Source organism: Saccopteryx leptura, chromosome 7 (assembly GCF_036850995.1).
Source record: "Saccopteryx leptura isolate mSacLep1 chromosome 7, mSacLep1_pri_phased_curated, whole genome shotgun sequence".
Classification (NCBI taxonomy): domain Eukaryota; kingdom Metazoa; phylum Chordata; class Mammalia; order Chiroptera; family Emballonuridae; genus Saccopteryx; species Saccopteryx leptura.
The window spans coordinates 101519164-101526823 of NC_089509.1; positions in this window are offsets into that span (position 1 = coordinate 101519164).

Consider the following 7660-nt stretch of genomic DNA (forward strand, 5'->3'; position numbering starts at 1 on the left):
TCCTTCCTTATCTCAGATACAAACTCTACACAAACTGGCATCTCACTCAGCACTCCTCCATCTTGGCTGCTTTTCCTGGCCTCCTCCACGTGGTCTCCTTCCACTGCTGGCTCTACTCTCACTGCTCTCTCATGCTAACCTCAGGAACCAAGAGCGCAAGCTCCCGTTCTATCCCTATTTTATAGTGTAGATTCAAAACCCTTAATCCAATATACAAAACAGGGAAGTCTCTAATACAGTCACTTTCTGAGGCATGATTGGATTGTACCACCCCACATCAAAATGGGTGGGAAAGGCTTAATCCCAAAACCAAGCCCCCGGCTACAAGGATTCTCAACACACATTAATATCACCTGGGCAATGGCCTCTTTAACAAAGTGAGCATAATACATTTTATCTGCCCAACACCTTCATTCTGTCATCTACTCACATCTGTTTCCTGAGCACCTATTATTACACGTGATCGCGGAGCACGCGGAGAAGCGAAAACAGACAAAAACCAAATAAAGCAGTGAGCAAGTAAGTGACAATGGTCGTGTCAGGTGAGATGAGGGGGATGGAGGTGTGTACAGGGAAGCACCTGGGAGCAGATGAGCGGGTGCCTTAGAGAGGTGGGCGTGGACGATGTCTCCGGATGGTGACAGGAGAGCAGAGCCTGGACCAGGCTGGGGGGCGGCCCTGCCTGTATCGGGAGGAGTGGAGCCTCAGAAAAGGAGCAGTACGTTTCTGTAAAGGCCTTTTGTGAGAACCCGTTTGGTGGTGTTTTTAAGAAATAGTAAGGAGGCCGAGTGGGGACAGAGGGCAGAGAAGCAGCCAGGAGCCAGGTCCCGGTAAGGACCTTGGATTGTATGCTGAGTGATGGGAGAGCCATCAGGGCACAGGGAGCAAGGGACAAGCATGGTCTGGCTTGTGTGTTGAAAGGATAAACGGATCCCCAGTTCTATGGAATTGGACTTCTTCCAGCCCTAGGCTAAGTGGGTCTGGCTTGGTGAGGGAGGGGGTGGGGTAGTCCCAAAGCCAGGTCCTGCCCTGGAGGCAGACTTTGTAAACAGTGCCAGCGCAGACCGATGGAGCCTGCCCGCTCCTGTCTCGTCCTGCAGCTGCACTCAACCCTCAGCTCCAGACCGCACTGGGGTTGGCAGTTACAGAATAGTCACAGGGATGTAAAAGTACAGCACGGGGCTCACTGACAATGTAAGCCGTGCCCCAAACCAAAGGCTGTAGCGGCTGGAAGCTGGGGTGTGGGAGACGAACTCAAGGGTTTGTCCTTCCTCTTTTCCTGCCTCTTCCCTCTAACTTCTCCAATCTTCATCTTTATTTATTCTTCTGTTTAGTTTCCTTTTCTTCCTTGTCTATCCATCCCACAAGGATGGCAAAGTGTCTCCTAGAAGCCAGAAGCCCCTCAAGCAGAGTATTATAAGATGGGCTCCCTGACTCATGGAAAAGCAGACACTGGACTTGCGTCTCAGAATAGCGAGTTGTAGCCTCTGTATTAGAAGCCAGGGAGTGTGACTAGAGTCCTTCTTGGATATATCTCCATTTCATTGTCTCAGGAGGTCCCAGAGAATCATGTGCTGTGATAAGACCAAAGATACAGGTGCACCCAAGGCTCTCTGGCTACTGGGAAGGGAACACTGGCTTTGCTGTCAAGGTGGGAGGGGCTATCAAGGGAGTCTTCCTGGAGGAGGGGGTATGTGAAATAGGGTTTGGAAGATGAGTGGGATTTAAAATATTTTATTTTAAAATTACTGTTGACATGCAATATTATTTTGTATTAGTTTCAGGTGTACATCACATATTTTATAAAGTGATTCCCCCCCCCCCCAAATTTTCAGTACACGTGACATCATACATAGTTGTTACAATATTGCCTATATTCCCTGTGCTGTACTTTTACATCCCTGTGACTATTCTGTAACTGCCAATCTGTACTTCTCAATTCCTTCACCTTTCTCAGTCGGCCCCCAGCTCCCCACCCCTCTGGCTCCCTGCATCTACGAGTCTGTTTCTATTTTGCTTGTTTATTTTGTTCTTTAGCAGCCATTATGGAAAAACAGTAGGGAGGTTCCTCAAAAAATTAGAAGTGGAACTGCCTTATGACCCAGTGATTCTAACTCCTGGGGATTATATCCTCAGAAACCCAAAGCACTAATTCGAAAAGATATGCACCCCTATGTTTATTGCAGCGTTATTTATAATAGCCAAGCTGTGGAAGCAATCCACGTGCCCATTAATAGACGTGAGTGGATAAAAAAAGCAGTGGTGCATATATACAATGGAATATTACTTAGCCATAAAAAGAATGCAATCTTACCATTTGCGACAGCGTGGGTGGACCCAGAGGGTGTTATGCTCAGTGAAATAAGTCAGTCAGAGAGAGACAAATACCATAGGCTTTCACTTATATGTGGAATCTAACAACACATGGGATTTTTCCTGGCCGAGAAGAGATGGGGGTGGTGGTGGGGAGTGTGAGGAAGGTCGGAAAACAAGAGTGCTGGGACAGCCCACGTGTGTTTTTGGGAAGCAGTCAGTTATCTAAATTAAATAGCAAAAGAGAGTACCTCAGTGGAAAAATCAAACACAGTGGTTGTTTGACCCAAGCCTGTATTTTTTATTTTGTTTTTACGTAACTGTCATTAAATAAACAAAATAAATAGAGATAATTTTCAGGTAATAAATGAGATTTAATATTTGTATTATGTTCTGGTCAAAGGGTAAAGATGTCGGGGTGACGGAAGGAGAAGGATTGGGTTGGGGTTGGGGTTTCCTGTTGAGACAGAATGATGTCTGGTCAGTCGGTGGTGTTTGAGTCTGAAAAGAAACAAAAGATTGTGAAACCCGCTTCAAAGAATCTGAAACACTCCACTCAGTTGGAAAACTACCTCTCAAGTCTCAGACTCCCTTTTCCTAGAAATGTTTCATTGCTGAGAGTATTAAGTGAAGAAAGGATTTAAAGAGAAGAAATGCTGATTCATAATAACAATGCCTGGTATTTACATCACATCTTTCTCCCAAGAGGCTCAGATCCTTGTAGGAAAATGACATTATTCATTCCTCACAATCTTGTCCCTGCTTCCTTTGCCTCTAATTCCACCCCCCCCCCCCACTACCAACCTGGAGAGAAAGAGGTAGCCCTGGGCACAGCTTCCGTGGCCCGCGTGGGGCTCCACTGGGATCTGCCTGGGAGTTTAGGCTCTGACTTCCAGAACTTGGGTTCCAACACTCCGCTGTCCTAGCTTCTTTCACTCAAGAACACTAGGCATCTATCCACTTGTCCACGGTGAGCACCTCATGCAGCCATACTAGAAACCTAGTGGTGTCCACCGTTTCTTTTCTTTTCTTTTCTTTTCTTTTCTTTTCTTTTCTTTTCTTTTCTTTTCTTTTCTTTTCTTTTCTTTTCTCTTTTCTTTTCCTTTCCTTCCCTTCCCTTCCCTTTCCTTTCCTTTCCTTTCCTTTCCTTTCCTTTCCTTTCCTTTCCTTTCCTTTCCTTTCCTTTCCTTTCCTTTCCTTTCCTTTCCTTTCCTTTCCTTTCCTTTCCGTGAGATAGTGAGGCAGACTCCTGCGTGTTCCCTCACAGGATCCACCTGGGACCTCATCTTGGGCCAATGCTCCAGTACCAAGCTATTTTTAGCACCTGAGGCTGATATGCGCAGACCAACTGAGCTATCCTCAGTGCCCTGAGGTCAACGCTTGAACCATTTGAGCCACTGGCTGCAGGAGGGGAAGAGGGAGAGAAGGGGGAGAGAGAGGGGGGAGAAGCAGATGGTTGTCTCTCCTGTGTGCCCTGATAGGGAATCGAACCCAGGATGTTCATATGCTAGGCCAGGGGTCCCCAAACTACGGCCCGCGGGCCGCATGCGGTCCCCTGAGGCCATTTATCCGGCCCCCGCCGCACTTCCGGAAGGGGCACCTCTTTCATTGGTGGTCAGTGAGAGGAACATAGTTCCCATTGAAATACTGGTCAGTTTATTGATTTAAATTTACTTGTTTTTTATTTTAAATATTGTATTTGTTCCTGTTTTGTTTTTTTACTTTAAAATAAGATATGTGCAATGTGCATAGGGATTTGTTCATAGTTTTTTTTATAGTCCAGCCCTCCAATGGTCTGAGGGACAGTGAATTGGCCCCTGTGTAAAAAGTTTGGGGACCCCTGTGCTAGGCCAATGCTCTATCCAGTGAGCCACTGGCCAGGGTCCCATCTTTTCTAAAAACCCCATAAAATAAAATGCCGTGACCTTTCCTGAGAGTATATCTGAGCTCCAGAAGAGTGAGGAAGCTCTTCTTGCGAACTAACTCAGTTCTCTTCAGCTGTAGTGCTGCCCCATTCTTTTTGGTCTTTCTGGCAGTCGACACAAAGAACAGGTACCTTGTCCCCACCACTCAAGGAGCTACTTGCATGCAGATGGGAGATCAGTGTTTCAGTGTAATTTCAGTGAATGAATGTGACCGCAGAATTCATAAACAGTGTTTAAACACACGGCTATAAAGGATATTTCTAATACCGTAGTAAGATTAAAAAAAGAATTTTGAGACCAACCTCTCTGCTTTACTCCTTACCAGAAACATCAGCTTGAACATGTGTCTTTGTTTCTCTATCACTGTTTCCTTAGCTTCGAAGCAGAATAAGGCCGCCCTACCCACTTCGTGGGGCCGATGTGACAGTTCCCTGAGATTGTATCAGTTAGAATGCTTTCAGTCTGGTCTGGATCATGTATTTATGTTGCTGCCATTTCTTTAAAAACTTGGGGACTAGTGTCTGTGGGCTTTAACATCTTCAGTGCTTAGTATGTGATCCTTGTCTAGATTTTAAGCAGAGGATTGGGAAGTGGAAGGGAAGAGAAATCGGGGAAGGCAATTTTGGAAGGTCATGTAAAGATTCTTGTGCTTTAAAAACTAGGAGAAAGGTGACTGGTATCACAGCTGGTGAAGAGAAGCTCTTGTCCAAAATAGTAGTTTCAAAGGCAAGTCATCCTAGTTTCTTACCGACATGCTAGATCCCCTCTGGGTCTCCCCATGGTCTCTGCCCCATTATCTCCCTTGCCCATTACCACTCTGCTCCCCTCCCCTCTTCCACTCTCCTCCAAGGCTTTTTAAGCCGTTCCTACTACTTCTGCAATTGCTTCTCTGGACCTTGGAAAGACTCGCCCCTCCTGGGTCCTTGGTAGTCGAGGATAAAGAGAATATCAATAACTTCCAACAGGTTCCCGGAGCTCAGGCCTGTCGTTTGTGCCTTTCTCCTGCCTGAGGTTTTGGCATCTGTCATTCTTGACAGTTGCTTGCACGGGGAGGCCTCTTCCAAGTCTATAAATCCCAGGTGTTCCAACGGGGAGGGCAACTTGCCCTCGGCATCTCAACACGTCTAGATGTCTATCTTGACGTATACGCCTGCAGCGCTGAAGGCACGGCTACACATAAATTAGACGTTACCCATCCACCCTGAAGTCGCTTATTCCAACAGCTCACCCACTGTGCCTCCGCCACCCCCACTCAGCCCTCTTACCAGCACACCAAAAATGAAATGATTTCATACCATTTCACCTAAAAAAAGATACACTAATAGGCAATTATCAAACCTTCCAGGCTTCCTCGGTTATCCTAAAACATTGATTCTTGTAGATCAGGAAATGTTGCCCACTTTATTCTATTTCCAGTCAACGTGCCATTCAAATAATCTTAGGAAGGGGTTCGTATATGATCTTTCTTAGAAGTCACCACAGACGGAGACTTTGCAGGGTCCCCGGGTCACTTGTTCACATGCTTTCCATCAGGGGTCCCCAAACTTTTTACACAGGGGGCCAGTTCACTGTCCCTCAGACCGTTGGAGGGCTGGACTATAAAAAAACTATGAACAAATCCCTATGCACACTGCACATATCTTATTTTAAAGTAAAAAAAACAAAACGGGAACAAATACAATATTTAAAATAAAGAACAAGTAAATTTAAATCAACAAACTGACCAGTATTTCAATGGGAACTATGCTCCTCTCACTGACCACCAATGAAAGAGGTGCCCCTTCCAGAAGTGTAGCGGGGGGCCGAATAAATGGCCTCAGGGGGCCGCATGTGGTCCGCGGGCCATAGTTTGGGGACCCCTGCTTTCCATCCTGATGTTTTGGTAAAGCTTTGTAATTATTAGGGCACTTGTGCATTGGCTGCTAAGGATATGTCTCCTCTTCTTTTTCTCTGATCATGCCACCCTAGTTTCATCGACAGGAGTTACCCTTTGGTCTCAGTGAAGTCCTGTCTTGGTTTAACCAAGAGGAGGGTCCATGCCCCCAAGAAATGCCAATGAATTTCCTCTCCCGGGACTTGGGTGCAGCCAGTGAGCCTGGAGTGAGCTGCTGTGCTCTCCGCAGATGTCCTGACCTGTTCTGGAGCTGGCCTTTCTGCACCTGGCCTCCGCTTTCTCTGGCCCACCGCGCCCTCTGTGTCAGCCTCACCTGCCCGAAAGTCACCGAGCCCCAAGTGGATTCTGTTCTTTGTTTGTGTGGTTTGGCTCCTCCCTTCACACTGCCAGTATTCATTTTGTTTGTTTCTAATGAAAGAACCTTACTTAACCTTATTATAATTATTCTTTTTTCTAAACAAGAATATTTCCACCCATGGCCTCAACATACCATTCAGATACTGGAACTTAAAAATCAGATCTTCAGCTCCTGGTCCTTCCCCCATTTCCAGGTTCATCTCCATCAGGATGTGCACAGCCATGCCTCAGAGCCAAAACCCATACATTTCCTCAGCGGATCTATTGTTGGCATGTGCTGGCTACCAATCACCACACTGAGTACCGGGGACTTCAGAGCATCCCTCTTTTTAGGGAGCCCCACAGTCTAGTGTTTTCCATCGTCATGCACACAGCCAAGACTCCCCCAAACTTTCCTCTCCTGACCTCCCCACTTGGCTGTCTCCCAGGCCCCCGCCAAGCTCAACACCATCCAAAGTGGGACTCGTGGTTTCTGACCCAGACCTGCTCCCCATCCGGTTCTATATTTCAGTGGGTATCATGCTCTTTGGCTCACTTTTCAAGCCAGAGACCACTGTATGCTTTCTTTCCCTTCTCTTTCAAGTATTTAAGCAGTGTAGTAAGTTTTTCATAAAATTTGATGTATTCAATCCAAACCATTACTTCTTATTTTGAAATTGTGTCCATCCAGTGTCTTCAATATAAAAAAGATTTTTTTTCTTTAAAGAAATGTGGGAGATGGGAGATGGCAGCTGTTTTTGGCTGTGTGTATGTTTTCAGTGTCAGTGAAGGACACACTTGGTTGCCACCCAAACCCAGACCCCTTTCCCTCCTCCAAGAGGATCCAGTTGTGTTCAGATGTTCATTCCACCCCGTACTTCGGAGGGCAATTCTGATGGGTCTAAGCCTGCAATTTTCAAAATGCGTCTATGGGACCCTTCCAGGGTGTCTGGGAGGTCAAAACTATTTTCATAATAAACCATTATTTGCCTTTTTCACTTTGGTTCTTTTATGAGTATCCACAGGGTTATTCCAGGGGCTGTCATGTAATACGGCAGCAGGTTGAATGCAGAAGCAGATACGAGAACCCAGCTGCCTTCTGGTAAGCCAGAAATTAAAGAGATTTGCAAAAATATGGAACAGTGCCACACATGTTACTAAACTTTAAAAGATAGTTATTTTTCATAACAAA